The sequence below is a fragment of the Sorex fumeus genome, unplaced genomic scaffold, assembly GCF_029834395.1.
Source record: "Sorex fumeus unplaced genomic scaffold, SorFum_2.1 ptg000166l, whole genome shotgun sequence".
In the NCBI taxonomy this organism is placed as follows: Eukaryota; Metazoa; Chordata; class Mammalia; order Eulipotyphla; family Soricidae; genus Sorex; species Sorex fumeus.
The window spans coordinates 3,952,006-3,967,807 of NW_026606223.1; the positions used below are offsets into that span (position 1 = coordinate 3,952,006).

General features: G+C 47.8%; 1 protein-coding gene across 4 annotated transcripts in view; it reads right to left on the bottom strand.

Moving 5' to 3' along the window:
- The window catches only part of TSHZ2 (teashirt zinc finger homeobox 2), a 514,637-nt gene that overhangs the window by 426,551 nt on the left and 72,284 nt on the right, over positions 1-15,802 (bottom strand). The window lies entirely within an intron of this gene.

The window sequence follows — 15,802 nt, forward strand, 5'->3', positions numbered from 1 at the left end:
CTGATGTGGGGGCCATGTTGAGTGGTATTCTGGGTCACACAAAGCTGGGCGTTGAACTTAGGACCTCAAACATGCAAGGCTTATGCTCTATCACTTGAATCACATCCTGAAGTCCCCAAGTTTAGGTGGTTGGTTTTTGTTTGTTTGTTTGTTTGTTTTTTGAGTGACCGAAATTCAGTCTGTGTTCAGTTACTAGATTTAACTCCTGCTACTTGAACCCAAGTTCTGCCAACCACTATACAGAAAACCATTTTCAGGAATAAATGAGGGAAATGGAGACACTCACTTTTTTTTTTTAACTGTTTTCTTTTTCCCGAAGGAAATTACTTGGGATGGTAGTATGGATGGAATGAATGACTCTGGGGCCGTTTTATGTGTGAATAGCAGAGAGTTTCCAGACTAAGTGGCAGCATAGCATCTGCTGAAAAACCAGTTAGCTACCATGGACCCTTGACACTTGGAAGAGATATACTGTGCAGTTTTCAAAAAACTCTAAATTTATGAAGCCTCTAAAGCATATATTTTCCCTCGTAAAATGCAGCGAGGTCTGTCTGAAAAATTTAAGTGACTTCTTTAGGTTCTTAATAGCTTGATAAATATAGAACTCAAGTCATTTATAGAGGGTCACCTGTTCTGTATATGCTGGGCAGTAGCCACACCATCAGGCAGAAGGACAGAGCTCTGGGCTGCAGCCTCATCACACGACATCCTTCTCTGAGCCCCAGTCCCGACGCAAACCCCCCCTCAGCAGAGGTGGTGCTCATTGCGTGTTCAGGTGCCTGGTCACCTCCTGCCAGACAAAACCCACAGACTCCCTCAGCTGATGTGAAGAAGCTCTGGAGCTGGTGAACCACTAATAGATAAAAAAAAAAAGCAAAAAATCCTGAATAATCAAATTGGATATAGCGATGTGCAGCCCCAACAAGCTTCCTCAGTGTGGGGGAGCATCTTCGGACTCACAGATTTGTCTGCTCGTCAGGAAGGGGGACATTCTGAAATGAACAAGAGTAGGAGACTGAACTGAGTCCTTATCTCCCACCGCCAATAAATTTCCAAGTTGTGGAAGGGCCTTTAACCGATTCATAACCTTCACCTAATCCCCCTCGTTTTTTAGAATATGATCCCTGAAACTGGATACAAATCTAGTTGAAGCGACAGCTGGGGTCCCAGGCACAAAGATCGTGGGTCCGTCGTGTCATCCGTCAGGCCCTATCTTTACCATAGATTTCCATTTTTTTTTTTTTTGTAAATCATCTTTTATTTGGGGAAGAAGGAGGGTGGTATTGATTTTTTCCCCCCTAGTCTTTTCTCGGAATGTTAACCTTGTTTAAGTTCTTCATTTTCTCTGCCTGGAGTGCCATGTTACAATAGAATTAAATGCATAGTGAAATGGCCATGTGAGAAAGGTTTATGCATTATGTTAAAACCTGCTCCCTTGATAAATGGAGCCATTAGGGCCTGGAATTCACTGCATTAGTCTACTTAGCTCAATCCAACAACACGCCTTAAAAGTCTCACAAATTTGTTCAAATGCTAATGAGCGGCACCACCAAACCTCATCTGGTGTAGAAGGATCTAATCTTTCCAGGGCTTTAATGCATTTAAGAGCTACCCACGGACTCACTTTACCTGACTTGGCAACTCAAGACAACTCAGATTTATAGACAGGGGGAAAATGTATACGTTTCATGGTGTGGCAGCTTTGGAGCATCTACTCAAAGAGCCTTAATCAAAATCACTTGTGTTTAGAATCCGTTTATCATCATCAACTGTCAAGACATGGAGAGAGATCTCTCTCAAAAGGTCATATGTATGTATTTCTATTTTCAAATGAACTAGTTAAATGTACTAACACTAGGATTGTCGAAAAGATAAAGTTAGCCCACGGTGATACTTTGCCATGGGCCCAAGGTCTAAAAGATAAAACACTAAGGTAATTGCTTGCTTATAGATATTTGGCTCAGATCTACTTTCCCAGAAAAGAAAAAGCAAGAAACTCAATTAACTTCTTAAACTTTTGCAGGGTGGCTAGAATGTGCTAGGTGCTCTGTGTGTGTGTGTACATATACATATACACACATATACATGTATGTATACATACATATGTACATATGTACACATATATGTGTATATATATATATATATATATGAATTCCACCATAATATCTTGGGAATGACACTTGGGAATGAGCTATTTTTATTTTACTGTATTTATTTTTTTAGATGTACCGAAGTTTCTTTTTTTTATTAAAAATTTTTTAATAGTGAGACATCATGAGGTACAGTTGCTGACTTACACATTTTTGTGCTTGGGTTTCAATTATACAATGATCAAATACCCATCCCTCCACCAGTGCCCATTTCCCACCATCACGGATCCCAGTATCCCTCCCACCCCCCATCCCCCCATCCCACCCTGCCTCTGTGGCAGGGCAGGGAATGAGCTATTTTTAGGATGACTGTCACAAACCTTCATAGCTGTTCAATCTGTGCTGTCATATGGGACTCTACACTAAGAAGGTTCTCACAGTTGGCTTATGCTCTGATGCTGGCTTCGAAACATTCTGGAAGGGTCCATAGCTTATTATGACTCTGGGTGAACCAGTTATGGACTAAGTCCATTTATCAGGGCTCACTGGGTAAAGTGCTTGTAGCTTCTCATCTAGGATATTAGAAGCCCAGGCTTGAATAGGAGCAAACCTTCCTCTAGGGTGGTCTTCTCCAGGGCTCTCTCCCCAGGCCCATGTCTCTGTTTTCCCATCCCCTAGTCTTATCTCATCCCCACCTTTCCTCCGAATGAGATGTCTCATGGATTATCTGGACCACCCTGCTTACCCACTGCCCCTGCACGCTGAATTCCAAACTTCTAAAGGACAAAAACCAAGCCTGTTGGATTTTCTACCAGGTCTTAGAGGGCAATTACAGATACCAGGAATTAGGGGCATAGAATGTGCCAGCCTCTCAAGGATTTCTGAACAACTCATGGAACTTCAGAATCCTGGGAGATCCATCCAAATGTGCAATGAGTCATAGAAAGATAAAACTTATTAGCTGCGAACAATAATTTCAAAAGCCAATGAAATATTATGTTTTCTTTCGAAGGAAAAAAATATCATACTTCAGATAGCAAGTGGGTGCAATTTAACAGATTCATTTTATAAGCTGTGGGGCCTTCCAGGGTCAACTCCTAGGGTGTTGGGGGAAGTTTTTAATTTTAGTTTAATGGTCGTTGCCTGGCAGACTCCTAAGATGGTGCCAGGCTGGGATGCTTACTCAAGACTCAGCACATGTCAAACACAGACGGGGTCATAGAAGGAAATGTGTAGATGGTTACCAAATGGTCTCTGCCTTCCGGATGGAAGGGAAAGCAAGAGAGGCGAATAGAGAGGGAACTGTTCTGCGAATCCAATCTCTGGCTAAACTCCATGCCAGAGAAGATCCTTGCAGTGGGGACTTGAGCCATGTGAGAACAAAGAACAAATGTAGAGAAGGGAAGTGACTTCAAGAGGAAGGGTGAGACGGTGTCACATGGAATGAGGACTTTTACGTCCAGCAGGTAAGCTACATGACTGGAATAGCAACTCCTGCCAGGTACAGCTGGGGTTTGTGTAGCCAGTGGTTGACCCAACCAAGCAGAGAAAAATAGTGAATTCCTTCTTTGCATGGGTACACACCATAGGGGAAAAAAAATCTTAGTCCTTTGCTTGAAGAAATAAACCAGAATGCTCAGTACCCTAGCAGGAAGCTGTGTGAGCTGCTTCCTTATCTTGACAAATTCTTGTTCATGGAGAGGCCCTGGGGGATATGACACTGTAGCCTACTCTCACCCACAAGACTGGGGCTCTGCCTGGTGACTTTGTCTCAACATGTGCAAGAGAAGAAATCACAAAACTTGATGCTTAGCTCTTATCACTCTCAGTTATTTGGTTGGTCCTTTTGGCGGAATAAAAATTGAGCCCCCCTCCCCCATCACACACACACACACACACACACACACACACACACACAGCTCCATTTTCCCTACTTTTACATGCTTCCTTTATATGTTGTTTTCCCTCAAGTCACAGTTTCCTAGAACTATGAATGCTATTTGCAGGTTCTATGCACCCATCAAGTAACCTGGAGTGTTTCTGCATTAAAAGACAAATGTATGGAATTCATTCAGTTCCACCAACCCAAACAGGAAGTGCTCTGTGTGCCGGGACATAACCCTTGAGAAGTTTCCATTCTAATGGAAGAAAATCAGAAACAAACAAGCACACACAAAAAGTAAGCGCTTACGTATAAAAACCATGACCATGCAGGAAATAAGACAGGGCAGTATGAAATTCTTGGGTGGAAAACCATTTTGTAGGGAGGGTCACATAGCAAATGTTTGGGGACCTGTGGATCAAACAGTCCCTGGCAAATACTCAAGTTGCTCTTGTAACACCAAAAAAGTCACAAATGATTTGGTCTTGTGCCAATTACACTTTATTGGCAAAAATAGGCGGCAAGTTGGGTATCAGGTTCTGAGCTCTTTCCTGTTTCCTAGGGTAGAGAGCCAGGAGTGAGTTCATTTCAGTAAGATGTTCCAGAAAGGGGCTGGAGCGATAGCACAGGGGTAGGGCGTTTGCTTTGCATGCGGCCGACCCGGGTTCGATTCCCAGCATCCCATATGGTCTCCTGAGCAGCACCAGGGGTAATTCCTGAGTGCAGAGCCAAGAGTAACCCCTGAGCATCACCGGGTGTGACCCAAAAAGCAAAGATATTCCAGAAAGCTTTCCTAAGGAGATAAAGTGTCATTTGAAACTTCCATGATAAGAAGGGTCCAGACATGGAAATATCTAGAGAAAAAGCTTCAGCGGCAGGGAGCTGGAATAATTGATACAAATCTTTCAGGGTGAGGAGGAACTGAAGAGAGGGGCAGTTTTATTACCTCCAAGTCACTTAAATCACCTGAAGTTCATGCAAAGAAAAAAAAATTCTCCCTCTAATTAACACAGACTACAATAATGTGCTCATAAATATAAAACCCCTCTCCATTTTTTGAAGCTTTTCTTTTAATGAGGATCTGGAACACTTTGTCTGAATTATTGCAAATTTCAGTTAATTGTCTCCAGAGTCCTGGCACGAGGGAGAGGAATTCCATGCCCTGTCTTCTAACTTGAAATCTAAATGTGGACTCGTGGACTGCTCTGGATGCAATTAATCAAAAGCCAAACTTGGGGAAATCCAGATCCATGTTCAAAACACCGTAAGCACTCAATAAATATCAGTCAAATTACTTTATTTTTTAAAGCAACGACAAAAACCCAAGCTTTCAAGAGAAAGCTTGTAGAGGAAGAGCAGAGCCCTCCACTTTTAATGTCCATTTGGTGTTTTCATCATAAATCACAAGGGTTGAAAACTGTCCACAAGTCAAAACTGGTCACTATACCAGTTACCTTTGTTCGTTCTCCACATTTTGAAATAAAAAAAAAAACTGGTCATGAAAATTTAAACTTTGGCCTTGCTAGACAGAGCTAACCACCTCGGGGTCCTGAATTCATACTGGCCAACTCCCCACCTACCCGGGTCTGCACTTGACCGACTGCCTCACTGTGTCAGGTAGGCTGAAGCTTTTAACACCTGGGAAGGACTTGTTTTAAGAAAAATAGCACACATGTCTGAATATAACATATTTGCAACATCTCAGACTGCAAGAGAGATTACAGAGAAAAAGACCCTGTCACTGTCACCGTCACTGTCCTCCCGTTGTTCATCAATTTGCTCGAGCGGGCCCAGTAACAGCTCCATTTTAAGACTTGCTGTTACTGTGTTTGGCATATCAAATACATCACGGGGAGCTTGCCAGACTTTGCCATGTGAGTGTGCGGGCGAGATACTCCTGGTAGCTTGCCAGGGTCTCCGAGAGGGGCGGAGGAATCGAACCCAGCTCAACCGGGCTGGCTGCGCACAAGGCAAACGCCCTGCCGCTGTGCTATCGCTCCAGCCCACAGAGAAAAAGACCCATGACCAGTAAGTACAAAATTCCCCAGATGACTCTTATTTAACACCCAACACAAGGGGGTGGGGTAGGGGGAGAGACAGAGACAGAGACAGAGACAGAGAGAGACAGAGGAGAGAGAACACAGCTCTATTAGCTAATTAGAGTACAATACTTGGCGTTTACAGGTTCCACAAAAACACACAATTGGCCGGCAAAGTCCCTCCCCCAGAGAAGCTTGCAAGGGCTCTCTCGACTCTAGCATCTCACATGCTCTCTCTCTCTCCTCTTACTTTTTCCCCCTACAATTCTTTCTTTATAAAAACATTTTTTTTTTTTTGCTATCTGCCTAGACTCTGCAGACACATGAGGTTTTCAAATCCTTCAAACTGAAGGATTTCTAAGCTCTCCCTGACATTTTAAAGTTCTGTGGATTTGCTTTTGTTCACACCGAGTAATATTTTCTTGAAAGACTCACAGCCCGAGCTCCCTTCCTTTACTTTCGTCTTAGAATAATCTGCTAAATGAGCTTGACAATGGAGAGGATGTGTGGATTTCTTTCCGCTGTTTGCCAGCCATCTAACACATCTGAACTGCCAAGCATCAATTGAAAACTGAAAAATTCAGCCATTATCCTAAACAAGTGACAGGCAAATTCTTACAGCACGCTGATGATCAAACATGGGACAAGTTTCTCGACTTTCTTTGTAACAAAGTTGGACGGCGGCTGTGTGCCTGTGAACTATGAGTGAGAAGGGGGGAAGCTTGTCAGGTTGCTCAAATAAGGAGATAATTGCTCTCCCGGCAGAGTTTTCCAAAGGTGTGGGGGGTGTCTCATGGTCAGTCGACCTGGTCTTATCCTGAATCCCGGGGGTGGGGGGCTTTCCAGTATCCAGGGTAAGGAAGATGACATTGCCCAAAGTCCTAAGGATCTTTTATCCTGGGGTTCAAGAAAACCAAAATGCCACTGGACACATGCCCAAGAACTGGGATGTTGAAGACACGGCGTTCATCGAGGGCTCGATCGTCAATTAGACAGCGAGGCCTTGTCCTCAGACGGCATTCATGTCGTCCACCCTGGCAACCCTACGACGAATGCAGTGGCTTCCACAGACCCTGGAGCGAGAAACTTGCCGCTAACTAGGAGGTTTCATAAGAGCCTGAGCAGACTTTTACTTTGGCACAGATCCCTCGCACGGAGGGATAATTCCTGCATTTGCAGATAGTTCAGAAATGTTTTATGTATGCGCTATTTCCAAAGAGTCTTTTAAAATTTCCTTTCTCATAGTATAATCGGTTGTTACCCCTCCTATTGATTTCCCTAAAGAGCACAAGTCTATTCCATTAGAAATAGAGAAGAAAAAAATATATATCTATGTATGCACATATATATATTTATATAGCTTTTAAGCTGAGTGGAAGCGGTTATCTTTTCTCCCGTTCTTACCAGGAGGAAATAAAGGGGGAGGGCTTAGCAGTCTACACTCAAACAGGGTCTCTAAACTACACTTTCTCACAGGGGCTTCCTGACCCCTGGTAGGGTAAAGGGAACTTCCAAAAGCATCACAAGACAAGACACAAAAGTTCTGAGTGCAGTGAATACAAACCAAATGTCCACCAGCAAATTAACTGACAGATGAATACACAAAATGTAGCACATTCATTCCACGTAAAACTAGTTAGCAATAACGAGAAGCTGGTATTTATGTTACAGCAAGAACTTGAGAACATGAAGTAAAAGAAGCCAGATGCAAACACCATGCATTGTATGGTCCCTGGTCTAGGGGATGTTCAGAATTGGCAAAAAGATAGACCAAGTGGATGAGCGGGCGTGGGGGAGAAGGGGAAGGAGATACTTACTAATGGGCATGAGATTCCGTGTAGGAATGATGGAATGTTCTAGAATTGATGGCAGTGTACGGTTGTGCAAATTTGAGTAGGCTCAAATTCACTGAATTTTATACATCTAAAGGTAAGTGTTATGATATGTGAAGAAAATGTCCATAGAGTCGTTTTAATTGCAGTGAATGCTGTACGATTAATCAAAAGGACCAACAGCATGGTCTCAGAGAGACACTACACCCCCATTCATGACTGAGTTATTCACAGTATCTAGGGGTAGAAGCAACCCAAGTGGCTGGAATTGGAATGAGTGAATGGATCTACAAAAGGTGGAGTGTGAATGTAAGGGGTTCTTAGTCTTAAAAAAGGGGGGGGGGATTCCTCTATGCCTCCAACATGGGAGAAATCCGAGCATGTTATACTCCGATAAGGAAGCTGATTAGAAAAGGTAACTGTGATGCCTGGGGTTCCCTCCTAGGAGTTTTGGAGAGTGATGTATTTCCTACAGAGAGCGGAGGAGGGAAGGCAATGGGGCTCAGGAGTGTTTGGGGTTGTTTAAAGGGGCTGGTTTCAGTTTCACAAGCTAAAAACCTCCTGGAGATTGGTTGCACAACAATCTGAATCCACTTAACACTCCTCAGCTGTACACTCAGAAACGGCTCCGACAGGGAACTGTGTGTGATGTGAATTTTACAGTAAAACATTTGAAAAGCATTTAACGGGCCTATTAGCCAAATGAAGCGGCCACCATCTTTGGCTCTCAGATCTGTCTACGACTGTTTCATTCTCTGCAAAGGTCCTTTTTATGGTTCTCCACCTTTTCTTGGGTCAAAAAGAGAAATCGTAGCTACTTGTACAATCCTGTTTCTGAAGCATCTGAGGCTGCAGTGAAGATGGAGCTGCAGGCATTACCCAGGGTGCAGCTCTGCACTCAAATCCCGGATATCCAGCCCTACATCCTTTGCTCTTTGCCCAGCGCTGGGCATGATTGCTCAGGCTCCTCCTTATCCCCCTAGTTGAACTGCACATTTCCATGCCTTGGGGCTGTACATAGACTGCAATCATGAAGCCGAGTTCAGTAATTAGTCACTTGCTGGACCCCAGTATGTTGCCGTGGAGCCAGATCAACAGGTGGCCACAGATCAAACCACCAATGTGCCATCCGGTTAGGCAAAATCTGACCATGGGATCCACAAGGGAGCCCACGAGGCCACGGAACCTGCTTTTTGCTTTCTGCAGGGAAAGGCCTGAATCCTTGTTGTGCTCCCATGCGAGTCCACCGAGAGTCATGGAGATCTGTGGGTGTGAGAGACATTGGAAGAGCCTTAAAAAGTCTCTTAAACTCATCCCCAAGCCAAAGCAGTTTTTTTGTTTTTTTTTTTTTTCAAAACACCTGGCTCCAAAGGTGGCTTCTCAGAAACAGACATTTGAGATCAAAGTTAGTTAGTTAGGCCAAAGTCTCCAGTTCCTACTGGGAGACTTGTGTGTGCTCATGTGTGAAGGCTCAGGAGCATAAATCCTTCTTGCTGTTTCTCGACCATGTGCTTCATCTTACTTCTGGGTGTCTTCCACGAATGTCCCATGGAACAGAGGCGCTGGAAGAAGTGGTCCCCAAGAGCTACCTCTTTCCTATAGCCGGTTCATATGCACACGTGCCCACACCGTTTCAGAGGCCAGGTTTATGTCCCCTAAAATGTTTTCATGCCCATTTCAGTTCTCTTCTCGAAGGTTGATGTGGCGAAGACTCTGGAACTTAGACGTGGGTGCCTTGTAACATGGGTGCACCGGGCTGGCTGCCCCACTCAGCTCACCGCCCTGTCAAGCTTCCGTGTTCCTCCTCTTCTCTACCTCTTCCACCGTCTGTGTGGGCATTCATGTCTCCCTGACTGAACTGGGGGAGAAAAGGGAGCACAGACCTTGTTTACATCACGCCTGCACAGAACTTCATTAGAGAGCCAGTAGATATTAGTTGCTCGGAATGAATTCAATCAAGGAAACTTGGCAAACTGGGGCTGAGCGACTTACAAACATCATAGGAGTCCAGGAACCCTCCTGGTGCCTTGAGAGGGAGAGCCAGATTTTGGTCTACTCAACAGACAGGGAAACTGAGTCTTAAAGAGGTCTCACGGGGGTGGGGGGGCTAGAGTGATAGCACAGCAGATAGGGCATTTGCCTTGCATGTGGCTGACCCAGATTTGATTCCCAGCATCCCATATAGTCCCCTGAGTACCGCCAGGAGTAATTCCTGAGTGCAGAGCCAGGAGGAACCCCTGTGCCTCGCCGGGTGTGACCCAAAAATAAAAAAAAAGAGGTATCAATGGTTCCTGGTGGCATAGCTGGGGAGGAATGTGGCCAGGAGAAGCCAAACCTGGTCCAAACTACTCTGCACGCTTCTGTCTTCGCATGATGCAATTCTGTCCCCCAGGGGACTCCAGAGATGGATGGGTCTTCATGGTCACAGCTGGGGTGCTGTTCAACATCCCCCCATGCTTAGTAAAGAAGGCTCTGGCGGCCAATGTCAGCAGTTTGGAGAAGGAGAAGCCCCACTTTTGCTGACCAGCCACTGTTGCCGAGGGGGAGAAAGGGTGGTGTTGGTTGTGATTTAACCAGCGCCCCAGGCAACCTGTGCTTGAGGTGTGTGTGTGTGTGTGTGGAGGGAGTACCCAGCCCTCAGGTGAATGGAGGTGTGGGTGAGCTGCTCCAGGAAGGACCCATTCAGCATGTCTCCCCCTCCCCCCAGCCCCCCAGAAAAAGAGAAGAAAGCAAAGCTTCTCTGCAAGAAAGCAAGCCAGAGAGCTTGGAGCGGAGCGCTGAGTGTTGGCTAAGAGGCTGGCTGGGCTTTCTCTCCCCAGACTGACGATAATGAGGTGCTGGGGGCTCGGCACAGAGAGGTCTGAGGTCATCCAGCGGAAACCCCCCTTCTGCCCACGCCTGGCAAATCAAAGGGCTGCGGGAAGGTGTTGAAGGGTGAGGGAGATTTTCCATTGCCCCTTGATCAGAAGCAGGATAATGGCTCTGATGATGGATGGCACAGACGTGTGTGCAGAGCACGGAGAATGCCGAGTGGGCCCGAGTGGCCACGTCCTGGGGGGGGGGAGGAGGGGGGAGACCTGCCTTCCGGGACATGCCACCAGAACAATGACTCGGGAGTGGGGAGGGAAAGCAGGGTCGGAGGGTCCCTGCGCTCACTCCCCCACTCCTTCTTCTTCTAAGAGAAGTGGGTTGCGAGGATTGGTAATGCAGGCTTAGATCAAAGAGCTGCAGGAAGGGGGCCCAGACCATACCCCGCAGGGCTGGCCAGCAGCCTCAGCTCATCTCCGCCCCACCCGCCCACTTCCCACTTCTGGGCTGTGACAGTGTCTGCCCAGGGTCCTGCTTGGATTCCGGGTGAGGTGGGGGAACAGGAAGTGTCTGCAGACCCATACAGCTGGAGCGGCGGAAGCTCCTATTTGCCTGGCAGAGAACCTTCTCGCCGAGTCCAGGAAGTGCCCACAGCGATGATGTCCACGAGACACAGGGATGTCTGGACAGCAAGGGTCTGACAGCAAGGCCTCTGGGGGTGGGGGTGGGGGTGGGGTGGGGAGGACCTACATAGGTGCTGCCTCTGAGAGCATCTTCTCTGCGCCTGGTCTTGTGCAAACGCACATGTTCATCCCAGTGCAGGGTTGAGTTGCTCCGTCGTGCACTCCAAGAAAGAGAAACTGTGCTTGGTCGTCCTCGTGGGTTTAGGAAAGACTCAGTGGCCCTCGGGGTTATTCATGCAAGTTGACACTCCTGCCCACAGGCGGGTGTAGATGCATGCTCAGCAGCACCCCCTCCTGGTGGGGGGGGGTGGTGCCGAGACCAGGCTCTGGCCATTGGTGTGGGCATGGGCAAGAAGGGCTGGATCGGGTCGCCCCCTTCCCCACTTCATGTTGTCTGAAACAGGCCACAGGTGGGGTCACTTGCAGCCTGGTAGGAAGGAGGAAGAACCGGAGGAGGAGGTGCTGGTCCCTGTGCCCAGGAGGGGCCACCAGCCCTCACCCTCTGCCCCAGACTCTCATCTGAGCTGGACACACCATCTATCTGCAGAGTCACTGCAGCAAGGGGAGTCACAGGGTTGCATGTCACCGAAGGCCACCCGGCCTCAGTACAATAGAACAGGCAGTACCTGAACGGCAGGAGATGGCCCGAAGAACCGGACACTGTATGTTCTTTTTTATTTTTATTTTTGGGCTGTAGTGATAGCACAGTGGGTAGGACGTTTGCCTTGCACGCAGCCAACATGGCAGACCCGAGTTCGATTCCTCCGCCCCTCTCGGAGAGCCCGGCAAGCTACCGAGAGTATCTCGCCCGCACAGCAGAGCCTGGCAAGCTACCCGTGACATACTCGATATGCCAAACACAGTAACAACAAAGTCTCACGATGGAGACGTTACTGGGCCCGCTCGAGCAATTCGATGAACAACGGGAGGACCATGACCGTGATTTTTATTTTTATTTATTTTTTGCTTTTTGGGTCACACCCAGCCATGCTCAGGGGTTACTCTTGGCTCTGCACTCTGGAATCACTCCTGGCAGTGCTCAGGGGACCCTATGGGATGCTGGGAATCGAACCCGGGTCAGCCGCATGCAAGAAAAATGCCCTACCCGCTGTGCTATTGCTCCAGCCCCAGAAACAGACACTGTATGTCCTTTGGGAACAAATGAGATGCCACTGGAGCTGGTGGCTGGGCTTCTTCACAGAGAGCATGAAGTGCTCCTGGGCCAGGGCCTGGCCTTCCAGAACCTTCTGTCCTAGATGCTTTACAGTGGACACACAGTGCTCCTAGGTCACCCTTATTCCTTCTAACACCTTCTGTCCTGGATGCATTGAGACTCCCGAGTCTTCGGAGGGTGATCCTAAGCTGGGTCCACTTCCACCCAGAGCAGGGCTGATGGCCTCCAGCCCCATGACACAGAGAGACTGTCCTGCTCCCTCTCTTCTGGGCTCCACATCGCACCCCACCTCAAAGATGAGGACACACGTGGTTCAAGGTGTGACTTGGACCATCTTCAGAAGCAGAGGCCGGTGGCTCTCGGCTCTGAAGCCCTGGTCCGTGACTGCTGCAGCCCGAGGTGCTAGAATCGAGCTTTAGTTCGTCTCCTGAAATCAAAGGCCATGGAAGGTTCTGGGTAATGAAGAGCTTGCTTCCTTGGCCTTCACCTCACAGACTTGTGGCTGCTGTTTCTCCTGTGGGTCACTGGTGACTATGGCCACTGGTCACTGGGTCAGTATGTGGGACAGTTTCTTGGTCATCGTACTGCATGACTAATAGGCAAGGCTGCTGGCAGAACCAGAACGCCCCAACCCTGGGCATGAGCTAGGGGCGCCGGGCACACCCACCCCCACTAAGTGATGAGAGAGGAAACAGCGAGTGCGTGTGGTGGCTGAGAGGCCACAGAGCTCTGGGAGGGCCCAGGACCTTGCTTCCTGGGAAGCTACCCACAGAGATAAATCCAGTTGGCTCATGTCAGAAGGTTCTCTGCCTGGGTTCAAGGCCAGAGCTTGCAGTGAAGGCCGTTCCCAAGTGGATCTCAGAGTCTGGCTTCGCAGAGTCTCCCCGCTGCCTGCCGACCCCTTGACAGAGACACTCTCCAGAGCCTCACCGAAGCCGGCACCGAGAACGCTTTGAACGCGAGAGCAGGAATGTGGGGGCCCTCTCTGAATTTTGGCATTGCAGGATGTCAGGATTTGGATGAGGACTCAGAAAACTTCTTCTGCTCCGACCGAACTGATTTATAAGACAGGAAACAGAGATACAGACAGGAGGGCTGCTCGTTATTCAGCACCCCCCTACCCCCACTTCCAGACTTGGCTGGGTGACCCCATTTCTGTGTAAGTCAAAGGTGAAAACAGGGCGGTACTGCGGAATGATGATCATGGTGGTGAGAGCTCATGATGACGAAGAGGATGGGGATGAGGATGGTGGGGATGGTGATGAGGAAGACGGTGGTGGTGCTGGTGATGTCAATGAGGAAGAGGCTGATGGGGATGGGGAAGGGAATGGTGCTGAGGTTGCGTGATGCGGGTGAAGGTTACAGGAGAATGGTGATGTGAGGATGCTGATGGTGATGGTGATAAGGATGGTGACAGTGGTGATGAAGAGGATGATATTGGTTACAGAGTAGCTGTGTCACCCCTCTCTGAGGCAGAACACTCGGTGCTTCATGTGTGTTTTCTCCTCCCTCCTTTTTCAGCTTTCCCAGGTTACATCTCTCTTCCCATCTGCTGTGGCTCCTCATAGGTGACCAGCGGCACAGAGTCAGATCAACTGGGCACTGTGAGTTCACAGCTGTTAAGGGATTTTCCTGGATTCAGAGTTGGGATGTCCAACTCCTTAGTTAAACCATGAGAAGGAGGCTGGGCTTGAGATTCTTACAGGGACTGACTGAGCTGCCCCACAGGTAAGCGAACAGGTAGTGTCTGGGAGCTGGCACCCAAGTGTCCCATCCACATGAATGCTAACAGGTCCCTCTCTCCCAAACAACTGTGAACCCTTATGTTTCAAGATCTTGCCGTGCCTCAAAATGGAATTCATATTTATAGATGATTTTTTAATGCCGCATTGTCTGGAAATCATTAGGACTGTTTACAAAGGTCCCATCTCATCCACTTTTGGTCTGAGGACTCACTTGCACTACCCCTCACTCCCACCTTTGAAATTCAACTGGGCCCATGAAATGGGACCGTGATTGTGTGGGTTGTCTTGAGACTCAGGCTGTGATCTGTTCAGTTGTTCACTTCCTCCACTAACAGGGCAGGTAAGATGCATTCCAAACAGATACTTGGTCAGCTGGAGTCCCCGACAGAACAGTGCTGAGCCCTGACCGGCCCACCAAAGCCATGCAGTGTGACAACACACCCTGTCTGATTGACACCACAAGCCTGGGGGGAGGGGGGACTCTTATTACGGCAGCATCACAGTCTCAACTAGACACGGACGGACATAACTTTCAGAACAGAGACCAAGCAAACACCCCCCCCACCCCAGCGGCCCCAAAGGCTGTGAGGGTCTCGAAATTGTGTCTCACATTCTGTGCTGGGGAGGGAATGCTAAAGACCTTCAGGTTCAAGGAAGTGGTCCCTGAGTTGGTAACACCCTCGTCTCCTGGAGCCAGGAGCAAGCTGACCTTTACAACCATCACCTTGCTCGAGAAGAGTTATTCGTTTTTTTTCTGACAATCACAGATGCTTTTGCAGCAAACCTGCCCTCCTCATTAGCAACCTCACCCAAAGCTCATTTCCTACCTCCCCCTCCCCCCCAGCCTCATCACGCTCAGTATCATCTTTGTGCTCAGAAATTGAACTGTTAAAAGAACTCACCATGGGACACTGTAGAGCAAAGAATGAGAAAAAGTTTCACCTCCCAATTGAAACGCCCAGGCTCCAGGAGAAGGATTTCTGTTGGGGGGCGGGGGGAGATGATGAGGGGGGTGCAATGAAGGATGACTTAGAGCTTGCTGTTTTTCATAATTACAGAAGTAGAATGAGCACTGTGCTTTTTCCTTCAGTTTTAAGCAAAACACAGAGGTTTTCAATCCAGCCATTGCATTTTCCCAGAAATGACCAACAGTTTAATGCACGTTCTAGCAGGTATCAATCATCTGGTACTACAAAGGTGAGCTTCCCTCAAAGCTCAGTTTTAAATTCTGTAGAATGGGATAGATGTTACTGAATGACCTTGCTTAAGGATGGAAATAGGCTCGTTTGAAAGACAAATACAGAGAAGTGTACGGTAAGTAAAAGAAAAAGTAAAAGAGAAAGCATATTATATAGTGAAAGTACTGATGTTCAAACTGTATCTTTGGTTTGATCTCTAGAGGGATCAGCAACCATGTTTATATTCAAGTATTAAAACTGAGAGGTTCTAGCAGGGGAGCTCAGCTACTCGTATAACCTCAACCGAAGACCGGTCCATCTCTATTCGGGGAAAGCCGTCCTCTTCGACCGAGCGCGCAGCTTCAGGAGGG